The 14883-nt window shown below is 45.9% G+C and overlaps 1 pseudogene; it reads right to left on the reverse strand.

Moving 5' to 3' along the window:
• LOC110432716 lies at positions 11593 to 14367 on the reverse strand (annotated as a pseudogene).

Consider the following 14883-nt stretch of genomic DNA (forward strand, 5'->3'; position numbering starts at 1 on the left):
GGCCATAGCGCTTCGTTAGCGTGTCGTCGCTGACGCTGCTGATGCCGACGGCGGTGTTGAGCCAAGGATGCATGCCTGAGGCCTCTCCAGCCTGTACGTCGATCGAGGCGTTCGTGCTGGTCACCACAGCTTCTCCAGCCTGTATGAAGGGGGGCGTTCGTGCTGGTCACCACAGCCGCAGTGGTGGCATCCAGCATCCAGGCTGCTCACTCAGGCGCCGACGCCGTACAGGAGTTCAGGCGGCAGCAAAGATACTCGCGTTCTTGCTTTTTCTAGGAAACCCTTGTGCAACAGGAGTTCAGGCGGCAGGAAAGATACTCGCGTTCTTGCTTTTCTTGGAGTCATGTTTGAGCCTTTTCATCGGTACCCCAAGTGCAGACAAAAGTTTGAGCCTTCATCGGTAGCAAACAAATTTTTCTGGTTTTTCATCGGTACCAAACAAAATTTTCCGGTTTTGGAAAAGAAATTAGGGTGTGTTTGCTTATTACACCCCTGGGCTAAAATTGGTTGGCTTACCTTTTCAAAGAAAAATGGCTGGCTCTAGAATATAAATAAACAAATCATAATAGAATGCTATGTAAAATAAATCATAATATAGTGGTTAGGAAATTTTACCCAAATAGAATAGACTAGCATGCTGGCAAGGCAATAGATAGAGTAAATAAAAATAATAATATTTTTGCTTACCTTAGGAGTTCCTAAATACAGTGCTCCCGTACGTAGTTCTAGTATGCCTATCCTACTAGGCGTTGGTACATATATATGAAATAACAATCCTCTATCTTCACATCAATTAGTAATATGGTACTAATTTATGTCACAAGTTCTATTGATTTCTACTCGCGGCTTAAAAACATAAGTCCATTAGGGAATACAGACAATGAGCCCTAGAGATTTATTAAAATTTTCTTATAGCGGGCTTGAGGGTCTAGCCCATATATAAAATCTAACACTTTTTTCAGTCCATCTCTTGAAGTTATATACTGCACAGACTTGCTATTCAATTATATTAAACATATTTTGTATGTCAAATAATCTGCACATGCATGGAAAATATCAAAGCTGAACTCTGCACACTTGCCTATCTCGTCTAGGGGTCAAAAGGTCAATTCTGGCCCACTTAACACCATCAGTAGCCAATTTATGCACCCCTGTGTTCTCTAGTTGATGGACGTGACCCGATCAACACCGCATGAACTCGACCTGTCCACAGATCACGATCGGCCAAACTCATTGACGACAAACTCACCGCCCGGTGATGAGGGCTAACGTTGGATTTTAATTGGGCTTGGCCCATTTTAATTAAATTGAATTAAATAAATCTTGAAGCTATTTTTTATGTACTCCAACAGTATTTTTTTTAATTTCGCAACCGAAATTGGTAAAATTTACTCAATTAAATCGCTTCTTGCTTCAAATTGCGGTTAAAAGCACTTGCTATGGAAAGGGTATGAGCCAGCATGCAGATCGACCAGACCATGCCAGAACTCCCACAAGTAGTGCCTATGACTAGCAAAGCTTTTGTGCCGTCCGTTGTGTTGGTCTTTTTTTTTTTGAACCAATTTGTGTTGGTCTTGAGTTCCGGCTGACCGAGACCGCCGCCCAGTTTTGTCGCGCCGAGGCCCAGCCGCCACCGCTTTCTCGGAGCATACTTGTACACACTACTTGGACTACTTTGGACGACGCCAAAGTTGTCTGAAAGAGAGCACTCCTATATACCCGTTTTGAATAAAATTTAGATCAAACATTATAAATATAAATCATAAATAATTTTTAAATTGTTGCGTTTGGAAATATGAAAAACATATTAATAGATTTATCTGAATACTTTCATAAAAATATACATATGTCACTTTTAATAAATATTTTTTTATAAAAAACAAGGAGTCAAAGTTACGCTTTGGAGACCGTGTCGTTGTTCTAAACGACTTTCTTTATAGGTATGGAAGGAGTACATTTGATAGCAAGCAAAAGCAGGGGTCGGCCTGCTGAAATGCTGCAAGTCATATTTGGACTGTGAGATTATATATCGAGCATAACTGGTTCGTGAGATGAAATTAATTTGCTGAATCGCAGTACGTACGTACGCCGCGCACGACCCGGCCGGCCATTGAATCCGACCCAACTGGAAGTCTAGTATGTAGTATTAGTAGAATATGAATTCAATTCAATTCAATCTAATTCATGCTAAGAATGAGTGTTGAATCAGTCCATATGTACAGTAGGCGCGGAGAGAATTCATGCGAACATCTGGCACGCAAAAATTACGTATATACGCCTAAATAGAAGGACGTAGACTTTTTAGGAATGAATTGGAATGGACCCGATCGAGCACCCAATCAAACACCCTCTTAATCAACCAAGTCAATAAAAAAAACATCAACATTTTGAGACAGAGAGGGTGCACAGACTTAAAATATATAATTTGGGACGTACAGAATGAATACACGCGTAGCCACACTACTTGTCTCTCAAGGAACAAGGACCGCATGCAAGTGCATGGAGTAGCACACACGGAATAGTGAGTGACAAAGACCTGTTCCGATGGATTTGTCAGTCGTTGTCACGTACAACTCCCAGTCCGGCCCAGGGGGCTGCCGGCTGCCATATACCCGGCCGTACGTACGTGGTGACCATGACCATGCATGCATGACCATACGTGTGTGTTCTCTATTGGTGGTGGCTTGGTGCAATACATGCATCGACGAGATGGAGTTGTCAGTGTAACCGCGCGCGCGGGGCGGGCGGCGGGCCGAGATGCGGAGAGAGAGAGACGAGGAGATAGAACCGATCAATGAGTCCGCGGCGACTAGCTACTACTACACGTTGAATTCGACCAAATTGAATTCTCGGTGGCAGAACAAGAAGTCAACACGAGAATTCAAACAATGTGTGTGTATGATATATGGGAGTATGTACGTACGAGGGATGAGAGCGAGGCCTATCTATCCTTCGGTCTAACAAATGGAGCACTGACCATGCTAGCTAGCTCTTTATTTAGTTTACAACTAATGATATTATTCATTCACCTCCTTCTTCGTTCCTTGCAAACACAATATATAACAATAACTAACCTATCTATAAGGAGGTTGATTTATGTTATTTATATTTTTTTAGTGGCAGAGGTAGAGGCGTAGGTAAACACATCGAAAGCACAATTTGAATCTAATGTTATTAATTATTACCAATGTTAAGTAATTATATGTATATTTAGAAAAGTCACTTTATGATTTTTTTTATAATGATGACAAAAGGTGATCGAGTGGGTAACATTTAGAAAACACAGTTTCCATCTAATAGCTATTAATCAATTTATATAATGATATTTATTATAGTGGAAGAAGTATATAGGTGGGTAGTTTAGATGTAGTGACTATTACTATTATTATTGGTGATTAGAGTTTGTTGAATTGATGGCCAATCTTTCTAATTTTTATGTGAATTTCTAGAATTTACGTTTTCCGAGCGTGCCTTGTGAGAATCGAGAAGGAAACTCTTTTGAAAAGACAAGATGTCTTCAAAACACAATTCTATAATGCCTTTTAGAAACATTTATGGAAAAGCATTTTTTATTTTACAAAATTCAATGCAAATCCACTCATGTCATTTTAAATAATCAAACTCAGTACATAATTACATATAAACAATAACTTGTAACATAAGTTCAAAATAGTTGCTTTAAAAACAACCACTGAATATTATCACATTTTGTCCCTCTTTGACTGTCATTGTGACTAGAGCTCGTTCACTTGTCTTATAAGTCGTATTTTTTCTATCAGCCAACAGTATTTTTATCGAGACCAGGAATACATATATGTAATGTATAATAACCTAGACACATGGAAATACTACTTCAAAATCGTTGTCTTATTAGTAATGCACTTGGCTTTGATCTTTGGTTGATTTTCAACCCTTGTGAGCTGAAATAGAACAGGACCGAGCCCCGGAAACCGAGTAGTATGGTGCTTGCGTTTAACTAATCAGCTGGGACCTCTGAGATGACTTATGAGAAGGAATCAGTACAAGCCGAAGAATAGACCCGGTCCACTGTGGCGCTGTCACAGCTTTCTTGGCGGCGTGAGGAGAGCTATATAAAAGGCCACCACCTTTGTCTCTCTCCTTCCAACTTCCAGCAACCATTACAAGACGTAACCTTTCCTCTCGATCATCTGCGATCTATCACATTGCTAGCTATAGCTCCATCTCGTCTAGCTTTTCTACAAGGCTACATTTAGCTGCTCATCGTGCGTGTGTAATCGCATCATATCGGTCACAAGGTACTGATCTGAGATATATATATGGCCGCGGCGGCGCCGATGACGATGACGATGGCAATGAGGGCAGTACTGGTGGCCGTCGTGCTGATGCAGTGCTGCAACGTGATCGTGGCGGCGAGGCCGTTGCTGGAAGCACCGGCGGTAGCGGCGACGACAGCAGACGGCGGCTGGCTGAGGATGATCATGCAGGTGCTACGCGGGCCGGGCGGCAACAACACCGGCTGCCAAGCTCCCAACGGATCGTGCCGCTGATAAGATAAACTAGCTAGCCGGCAAGCAGCTCGCGTCCTGGCCACCCGTAAACGTAACTAGCCGGCCGGCCGGCCGGGGCGGCGGCGGCGCCTCGATGAACTGCGGCATGCATGCCCATCGTTCGATCAGGGCCGCCGCTCAGCCCAGCCGGCGGCCGGCTCGCAGCATGACGGGTCGTCGGTCTATTTTTGATCAATTCTGTTGATAGTAACGGTCAACTAACCTGTACATGCGTATGTGTAGTTGTTGCGTAAAGGACATTTCATTCGTTCTTTCTGAAAGATAGCTAGCTAGCTAGCTAGTTGTTCCGAAATTGTAATTGTTACTATTAATTCAATGCAAAAATACATGGAGTCTTATATCTCTCACACATTGTTCTTTTCGTGTGATTATTCTGGGTTCCAAATAAAATGAGACTGCCATATTCATTACAATCAAGTCCGTTAATTATTTTCCTCGCGATTGAACCAGTCCTTATAAGAATGCCTATTTACAGTTAATTTTTTTGTTCAATCTCTCGGAGATGTTAAATATTATTGTGCATATATCTATTCGTATGGGTAATTGATGGAGTGATGTGTATGTATACATTGGTAATTAAATATCAGTATCTGCGTTTCAAATGAAATTTACTAATTAAATATCCTGACTCCCCATTGACCATTATTTAATTATAAGTGTGCCTAATAATCAGACTACCTTTGTAGGCAGGAAAAACATTTTTTTACATACAATTTTCAAGTATTTTGACCAGTGGCGCCAAACCACCAACTGAATAACGAATCACCGGAGAATCACGAACATATATATGGACAACGTACTTGTCGTCGTCCTCGCGGAAAGAACCAAGAATTAACAGTAGTAACCTTGACGTACTGGTAAAAAATATATATTTTGGACTGAAAGACCAAATTCAACCGTTTATATTTAAACACAGCAGCATATATGCATGTTAATCAGACTACCTTTTGGTAGGCAGGAAAAACATTTTTTTACATACACTTTCAAGTAATTTGACCAATGGCGCCAAACCACCAACTGAATAGTGAATCACCGGAGAATCACGAACATATATATATATATATGCATGTAATGCAGTCCAACGTACTTGTCGTCGTCCTCGCGGAAAGAACCAAGAACTAACAGTAGTAACCTTGACGTACTGGTAAAAAAAAAAGAGAGATCAAATTCAACCGTTTATATTTAAACACAGCAGCATGCATGTTGATCTAGTATAAGCCGTAACTAATACTGTTTGACACGCACTTTGACCTTTTACGTAGGTACGCTTGGACTCGATCAACAAATAAGGAAAGGTCAATATGTGCGAGCGACCTACCTACGTGTGCATACTGGCCCCACAGCATTAGACGAACGTTAACAGCGCGGATAGGTTGATACCAGGTTGTTACCGTCACTTATACTCACGTACGAACAATACTCCTACTCAAGATTACGTGTGTGGAGCCAGTCCGTCATGCAAATCATGTGTATTGTGTACTAGCTAGTACTATATATCAATATATGCATCACTGAATTCCTTTTACTGTGCAGATTGCACACCGTCCTAGAGTAGAGAGTACGTACTTGGTAAATAAAATATGTTTAAACACGTATATATTGACCTGAACTGCATAGCCACAACGCTGACACTTTTGCCGAGTCAATTCTTCAGACTCATGGAGCTACCGCCTGTGAAAATTAAGACACTTTCTTCTCTTTTTACGTACTTCTCAAGACAATTCGCTGGTCATCAGAACATATTTTTCTCCTTTTTACTCATATATAAACTTGGCTAGACCTAGAGTACTTTAACTTAGAATAACTAAGAATCTCTTTTTTTTAAAAAAAACTTTTTAAAAACCTTTTTTTAGCTTTCTCAACAAAATTCAAACCTTTTTAGTCGACATTTTTTTTAAATTTGAGATCATTTATGGTCCTAAATATACATTAAATTCCCAAGAAGACGAAATTGAAATTTACCTCATTACCACCAAGACAGAGACACATCCTATTTCAAAGTTGTCGTGCTCAACGAAATTTAAAACTTTTTATTTGAAAGTTTTTTCTATTTGATATGTTTAGGGCCGAAATATATATATTCAATACAAGATTCATAGAATTTAACACAAAAAGATATATAGTATCTTATATTTGGTTATAAAGGACTTGTGGCATGGTGGTAGGGAGGGCTGACGTGAGGTACAACAGTCCTATTTTCTTTGATGTAATTTTTTTTGGCAGTTTCTGGGAAAAAAAATAGCACAGTCCCTTTGATGACAATCATTTTTCAATTTCCAAGGCCGGCTGCATGAACGTCCCCACAAAATTTCCATTTTTAACTTTGTGGTATATGGGTGGTTTCGAAACCTGTCCCTAAAGAATAGATTTTGATACTGTCTAAAAACCATTTGTGCACTAGTGCAAAGAGGTCAATGATGAACTTAAATTTTATAATTCATCTAAATGAGACTTGATGTTGTAAATATTATTATTGTTCTTTTCCACAAATTTCATCAAAATTAAGATGCCTTAATTTAGAACAACTAAATCTCTTATTTTTGAAGATGGAGGGAGCTAGCTAGTAAAGTTCTTTCTTAGAATCAATGTTCCTTTTTTTGAGAGAGAGCAGCTAGTAAATCTTCAACGCAAGCAGCATGCGTCTACTGTTTGGAGAAGCTGTAAACTCTTTCTTCTTAATATAATAATATGCAGATCTTCTGCGTATTAAGAAAAAACTGTTTGGAGAAGCTGGCCGCATGTAAGTCGTACCTCTATCTTAGTGCCTGACTACGTGCTTTGAACAAATGAAACGTCTAATTTTGAATTGGTAAATTCCTTTGAACTAGCTAGCTACAATGTCGTTATTCTTCCTAAATTTTTTGCTGGATCCTAGTTCAGTTGTGAATGCAGAGAGTAGCAATTAGCTCTAGCTTGTACCCAAACTGGGGCCCTAGTTCATTTTATCTCTGGCACGCTTAACGTACGTGGAGTAAGTTTTAGTCCTGGCCGGAGCGAGAGCGAACCTGGGACTTTTTTTTGGATCGGTTAGTATGCATGAGTGGATTTTCAACCTTGTGAATTGAAATTCAACTTGACCGAGTGCTGAAAATCGCGTAACCAAAGCGCCCCCCTGCGCATACGTTCAGAGTCATCCTCGACCGGGAAATCAAATTGAAATGCTTATAAAAGTATAGGGCGCGAAGAATAGACCCGGTCGGCGGCACGCGTTTAAACCTTTGCGTAACGAAGCTATAAAAGGAACTCATGCATCTTCTCTCCCAACAAACCATTCAAGATCGTATACCGATCGTCCCATCGACGCGAACGTACATACTGATCGAAGCAAAAACTCTTATTAGAGTACTCATCGTCGTCTGCAATCACCAGTTGTTCTCTGCTAGCAGCCTGCCTACGTAGCTCTCAAAGGCTATACGACAGCGCAGAACTTGATCGGATAAGTATGGCAGCAGCGACGACGGCAATGGCGAGGGCGGTGCTGGTGGCCGTCGTGCTGATGCAGTGCTGCAACGTGATGGTCGCTGCGAGGCCGTTGCTGATGGAGGCGCCGGCGGCGGTAGCGACAGCAGACGACGGCGGCTGGCTGGGGATGATCATGCAGATGCTTCCGGGCGGCAACGACCACAACTGCCAAGCTCCCAACGGATCGTGCCCCTGATCGATAAACTAGCTAGCTAGCTGGCCGGCCGGCAAGCTCCTGATCGACTCCATCAGTTGATCATCAACTGCATGCATGCATGCTCCGATCCATTGATTCTGTTTTTTTTTTATGTGTATATATATTGGTTATATAGGCGTCAATAGACCTGTGCATATAGTGTCTCTTAGGTTTGTAGTAGCAAGCAAGGTAGCTAGCAAGCTAGTTGTTCGAGATTATTTTGTATTAAGAGGTTAATTAACTCCGTGCAAAATCGCACAGAGTGGTCACTGCCTCTCTCACACATTATTATTCTTTAATTCTTTTATATATGTAGTTTTGAGTATTCCAGAGCCAATAAGAGTGAGATTTTTCAAGACTTAGGTCCATCTATTCTGCTCGCTATTTAAATTCATAATGTATTTTTTTAACTGTCACCTGGGGGCAAGAATCCCCACCTGAATAGTTTTGATATATCAGCAACAACCTCATTTTTAGGGAAAACGAGGCAAAATCTTTCAGCTGGTTAATTTTGAAAACCGAACTAAAACCATACAACAACCTCAGCACAAGGGCGAGCTTGTGACATATCCATTAATAAGAAAAAAACAATAGCATATAGTATATATATGCCTGAAGCTTTGGCCATTACAGGTACCGCTTGATCGCACGACGAAATATAATTAATTAAGCAAAGTCTATATGCGAACAGGCTACTAAAGGCTAATCTTAATGGGAATTTTATAGAGTTTTATGGATATTAAATATGCTAACATAATACTATATTGATGAAGAGAGATGATAAAAGTGTCATGGGTCTTTTGCATAGTTTTCAAAATATAAGTGTGCTAAAAACTAAGATGAAACCTCTATTGAGATTGGCATAATCAACCGGGTTCAGCTAGCCCCACGACATTAGACAGCTAAGGTGCTAGCTAGCTGGTTGCCGCTCTATTAAGACATCAATTAGAGCATCTCCAACAACTTGGTAAAATTCACTTGTCAAATCTGGAGTTATAGCAAGTTGCTAATTTGTTTAGCAAAAGAAAAAAAGGATGTGTCTCCAATAAGTTACTATTCTCACTTGGTAAAAATAGAGGATGACAGATGGGACCCGCTCACTTGGTAAAAGAATATGTGTCTCCAACACACTATACTCCTTTCATTACAAATTAATTGTACTTCATTCTAAATTTGTCCAAACTTAAATTTCTATCTTTGGATAGCTTTGGATTGATTGAGAAACATACATCAGCGTACATCTACAATATATCAAGTTAGTTTTGTTACTCTCTTAAAGAAATATGTCTTGATAATTCATAAAAGAAATGAAATATATCTTAACTGTGCATTCATCTGAACTTATATATGGATCATAACCTTTTTTTCCAAGAAATTAACTTAGAACAAAACTTTAACTGAACTATATAATTTGAAATGTGTAAGTTGTGAATGATTGATCGTGTTCCTTGTATGAGTGGAGAGGATTACATATAGGCAGCTAGGGTGGCGTACAAGCCTACCGCATAGGCCTAATCACATTCACTAACATGGGCCTAATTACATCATGCTAACACTCCCCCTCAGTCTAATCGGGAGCATCGCTAATGGTCAGGCTGGACCGAAACTCTTGAAACAAAGAAGTAGGAAGCCCCTTGGTGAAGACGTCGGCGTACTATGATGTTGTAGGAACATGAGTAACCCGAACGTGACCGAGGGCAACCTTCTCTCGAACAAAGTGGAGATCGATCTCAACGTGCTTCGTCCGCTGATGCTGCACTGGATTGCTGGAGAGATAGACAGCACTGACATTATCACAATAGACCAGAGTGGCACGGCGAGGAGGGCGCTGAAGCTCAAGGAGCAACTGACGTAGCCAAGTAGCTTCTGCGACGCCATTCGCCACAGCACGGTATTCATCCTCCGCGCTAGACCGGGAGACTGTGTGGTGTCGCTTGGAAGACCATGACACAAGGTTGTCTCCGAGAAAGACTGCGTAACCGGAAGTCGACCGTCGGGTGTCGGGACAACCAGCCCAATCAGCGTCGGTGTAGACAACGAGCTCTGTGGGGGAAGAGCGGCACATAGTCAATCCAAGTGTCGTAGTGCCCTGCAAGTAGCGCAAGATACGCTTGAGGGTTGCAAGGTGAGGCTCTCGAGGATCATGCATGTAGAGGCAAATCTGCTGGACGGCAAACGCAATGTATGGACAAGTGAAAGTCAAGTACTGTAGAGCTCCTGCTAAACTGCGGTACTGAGTGGCGTCACCAACAGGGGGTCCATCTTCGGATAATTTGGAATGGAGATCAATAGGCGTGCTGCACGGTTTGCACGCACTCATCCCGACGCGCTCCAAAATGTCCAAAGTGTACTGCTGTTGGGAGAGAAACATACCCTTAGTAGAACGTGTCACAGAGGTGCCCAAAAAATGATGAAGCTGTCCCATGTCGGTCATAGCAAACTCACGCTGAAGTGCCGCAATCACCTGGTGTAGGAACTGGGCAGAGGAGGCGGTAAGGACAATGTCGTCGACGTACAGCAGCAAATATGCGGTGTCAGATCCTCGGCGGTAGATGAACAGTGAGCTGTCGGACTTGGTTTCAACAAAGCCAATGGAGGACAAATATGAAGCAAACCTGTGATGCCATGCACGAGGAGCCTGCTTCAGGCCATACAGGGATTTGTTGAGGCGACATACCAAACCCGGACCAGAGGAGTCCACGAACCCGGTGGGCTGCACACAATATACTGTCTCGGCGAGGGTGCCGTGTAAGAAGGCATTCTTGACGTCCAACTGATGAATAGGCCAATCCTGAGAGAGAGCCAAAGAGAGAATAACACGAACTGTCGCTGGCTTGACAACTGGGCTGAAAGTCTCATCATAGTCTAGGCCAGGACGCTGTGTAAATCCCCGAAGAACCCAACGAGCCTTGTACCGATCAAGAGACCCGTCTGCATGCAGTTTGTGTCGAAAAATCCATTTGCCGGTTACCACATTGACGCCAGGAGGGCGAGGAAGCAAGCTCCAGGTGTCGTTGGCAATCAAGGCGTCAAATTCAGCCTGCATAGCTGAGCGCCAATTGGGATCTGACAGGGCGTCACGAACGGAGCGCGGGAGCGGCGACATAGGCACAACGTGGAGGTTGAGACGATCCACAGGTTGTGCAATGCCAGCTTTGCCTCGGGTGCGCATAGAATGCGCGTTGTCGACTGGAGCGATGGAGACCGGCCTCGTGGCCAGTGTGCGGCCCGTGGCCGCGGCGCTACTGGCAGCAACCTGTACGTGACGTACAGGGGCAGCAGCGCCGGCCGGGGACAGACTGGTCGCCAGCGGTTCAGTAGGCGAGCCACCAGGTGGCCCGCCCAGCTGCGGCCCAGCGACAGGGGAGCCGTGAGCCTGCTGCGCTAGCGGCCCGGTGGCTGGCGTCTGCGGCGCTGGGGACGAAGGACCGGCGCGCGGCGACGTGGCTGCGGGTGTACCTGCATGCACGAATTTTGCTCCAGGAAGTGGAGCGGTTAGCTCATCATCATCAACAAGAAAATCCAAGGCGGAGGATGCCATGGGGGTGGTGGACATGTCGACGAAAGGAAAGAAGGATTCATCAAAGACGACATGTTGGGAGGTGATGATGCGATTCGACTCTAACTCGAGACACCGATAACCTTTGTGCTCCGAGGAGTAGGCGAGGAAGACACATAGGGATGAACGAGGTGCAAGTTTGTGGGGTGCGGTGGATGACATGTTGGGATAGCAGGCACAGCCAAAAACTTTGAGGTGTTCATAAGATGGTTGAGTAGAGTAGAGATGAAAAAATGGGGTGGAGGAGGAGGCGAGCGTTTTGGTGGGGAGCCGGTTGACCAGATATGTGGCGGTGTGAAGTGCCTCAACCCAGTAGACCGGAGGAAGGCTTGCCTGAAATAACAGAGAACGCAAGATGTTGTTAATGGTGCGAATCGAGCGTTCGGCCTTGCCGTTTTGCTGTGACGTGTAGGGGCACGACATGCGGAGTGCAACACCATGAGAGAGGAAGAACGTGCGGGCCATGGAATTATCGAATTCACGGCCGTTGTCGCACTGGACGCTCTTAATGGTGGTGCCAAACTGCGTGCGGACGTGAGCAAAAAAATTGGCAATGGTGGAAAAAGTGTCAGACTTGATGCGAAGCGAAAAAGTCCAAATGTAGTGTGAACAATCATCTAAAATGACCAAATAATATTTATATCCAAACACACTGACAATAGGAGATGTCCAAAGATCACAGTGTATTAAATCAAAATTGTTTGTAGCTCGAGAGGTGGAAATATTGAACGCGAGTCGAGTATGGCGACTGAGTTGACAAGCATGACAGAGATGATGGGTGTCATCTTTATTACAGGAAATAGCACTGGAACTAATGAGGTGGGACAATGCTTCACGCCCAAGGTGACCGAGACGACGGTGCCATAGGGAGGTGGGTGCAGCGAGGAGTGCAGTGGCGCTGGTGGCTGGTGGGAAGAACGGGTAGAGGTCGCCAGAGCTATTGCACCTGGCGATCACGTTCCTGGTTTGTAAATCCTTCACAGAAAGACCAAACGGATGAAATTCAATAGAACAATTATTGTCGATGGTGAAGCGACAAATGGAAATCAAGTTCTTAATGATATGTGGAGAGACCAAAACATTATTAAGAACTAGATTACGATGTGGAAAAGAAAAAATACGGGATCCGATGGCTGTGATGTGACAGGAAGTAAAGCGCCATTGCCCACAATGATAGATGAAGGTGTGGATAAATTGGGCGGGGAGGTGGTGGAGAGTATACCAGCGTCCGCAGACATGTGTGATCCAGCACCAGAGTCGGCGTACCACTCCGCCTGAGCCGGAGGGTTGAGTGCCATCATGTTGAAGTTCTGCACCAAGGACTCCTGGTTCCAAGCGCCGCCGTGCGTGGGGTTCCAAGGGACCGAGTGATACGGCGTTCCCTGGAACGCCGATGTCGAGGGCATGCTGCCCCCGTAGCCGTAGGGGTAGCCAGCGCCGGCGCCGGCGCCGTAGAACATGACGTTGGGACCTCTGCCGTAGGGCCCGATACCGCCGCTGGGTGTGCCACTGAAGGGGGCACCATACTGAGGGGTGCTGGTGGTGAACGCCGGCGGTGGGGGCGGCTGGCAGCCGTACGGCCACATCTGCAGGGTGCCAGCCCAGGGGTGTGTGAAGCCAGGAGGCGCACGACTCAGGCCAGGCTGAGGCGGTGTCTGCTGCTGGTGCTGGTGGCCCGGACCCTAGCCGCGCCCGCCCCTGCCGCGCCGACGGCTGCGCTGACCACCTTGCTGACCACCAGGCTGAGCGCCTTGCTGGTGGCTGGGAGGACGGGCATGAGCAGAGGGCGCCGCGGCCCCTTGGCGTGGAGCAGCAGGCGCCGGCGGCGTGTTGGCGATGAGGGCCGGAGGCGGAGACGGTGGGCGAGCGTCGATGTCGATCTCCTCAAGTAGCAAATGTGTGCGAGCGTCGGCGAAGGACGGAAACGGGCGATGCATCTTGAGGATAGACACCATGTGGCGGAACTTGCCGTTGAGCCCGCAAAGAAGGGTGAGCACCAGCTGGCGGTCACCAATAGGATCACCGAACTCGGCAAGAGAGGCAGCCATGGTCTCCAGTTTGCGGCAGTAGTCGGTGACCGTCATGGAGTCATGACGGAGGTTGCGGAATTGCGTCTCCAGGAGGAGGGCACGTGACTCCTTCTGGCCAAGGAATTCATCCTCGAGATAGCACCACGCCTCACGCGCGCGGCGTTGCCGGATCATGAGCGACTGTTGGAGATCGCTGGAGACGGTGCCGAAGATCCAAGACAGCACGACGCAGTCCACCTGGACCCATACGGGACGGTCAGGGAGGCCTTCGTCGTCGAGGACGTGCGGTGCCAGGGCATACTTGCCGAGCACAGTGAGAAACAAGCCGCGCCACTTGGTGTACGTGCCGGTGGCCTTGTCGAGGATGATGGGGATCATCACTTTGACGTTGACGACAGCAGTGGCCTGCGCCCAGACAGCCTCATGGCTGGCCTCGTACTTGTCCAGGGCATCGGCGCGGAGGCGTGCCTCCTCGGCACGGCGCGCAGCTTCGGCGCGTTCCTCGGCGAGGCGGCGAGCTTCGGCTTCTTTGTCCGCCGCTGCGGCAGTCTCGGAGTCATCTCCCGCCATGGAGACGGCGGGGCGGCCGCACACGTGAGAGCGCGAGGCGGCTGGACGTCCGCGCGCGGGAGACCGCGACGGGACGGGGTGGCCGCGCACGCGAGATCGCGCGACGGCGGGGTGGCTGCGCACGCGAGATCGCGACGCGAGGGTGGATCAGCGACCGGACCAGGGGTCGGGGCAATCGAGGACGCGGCGAGCGGGTCGGCGACGTTCTGGGCGTGGTGAACGGCGGCCAGGGAACGGCGAGCAGCTCGGCGGCGCGCGCGAGTTAGGGTTGCGGAAGCGGAATTAGCGGATCGTAACCGCTCTTTGATACCATGTAAGTTGTGAATGATTGATCGTGTTCCTTGTATGAGTACAGAGGATTACATATAGGCAGCTATGGTGGCGTACAAGCCTACCGCATGGGCCTAATCACATTCACTAACATGGGTCTAATTACATCATGCTAACAAAATGAATAGAATATTAATTATATCATGTAAATAAGACTTGGTGTCTATTGTGTATGAGACAAGAGAT

Source organism: Sorghum bicolor, chromosome 1, assembly GCF_000003195.3.
Source record: "Sorghum bicolor cultivar BTx623 chromosome 1, Sorghum_bicolor_NCBIv3, whole genome shotgun sequence".
Taxonomy (NCBI): Eukaryota; Viridiplantae; Streptophyta; class Magnoliopsida; order Poales; family Poaceae; genus Sorghum; species Sorghum bicolor.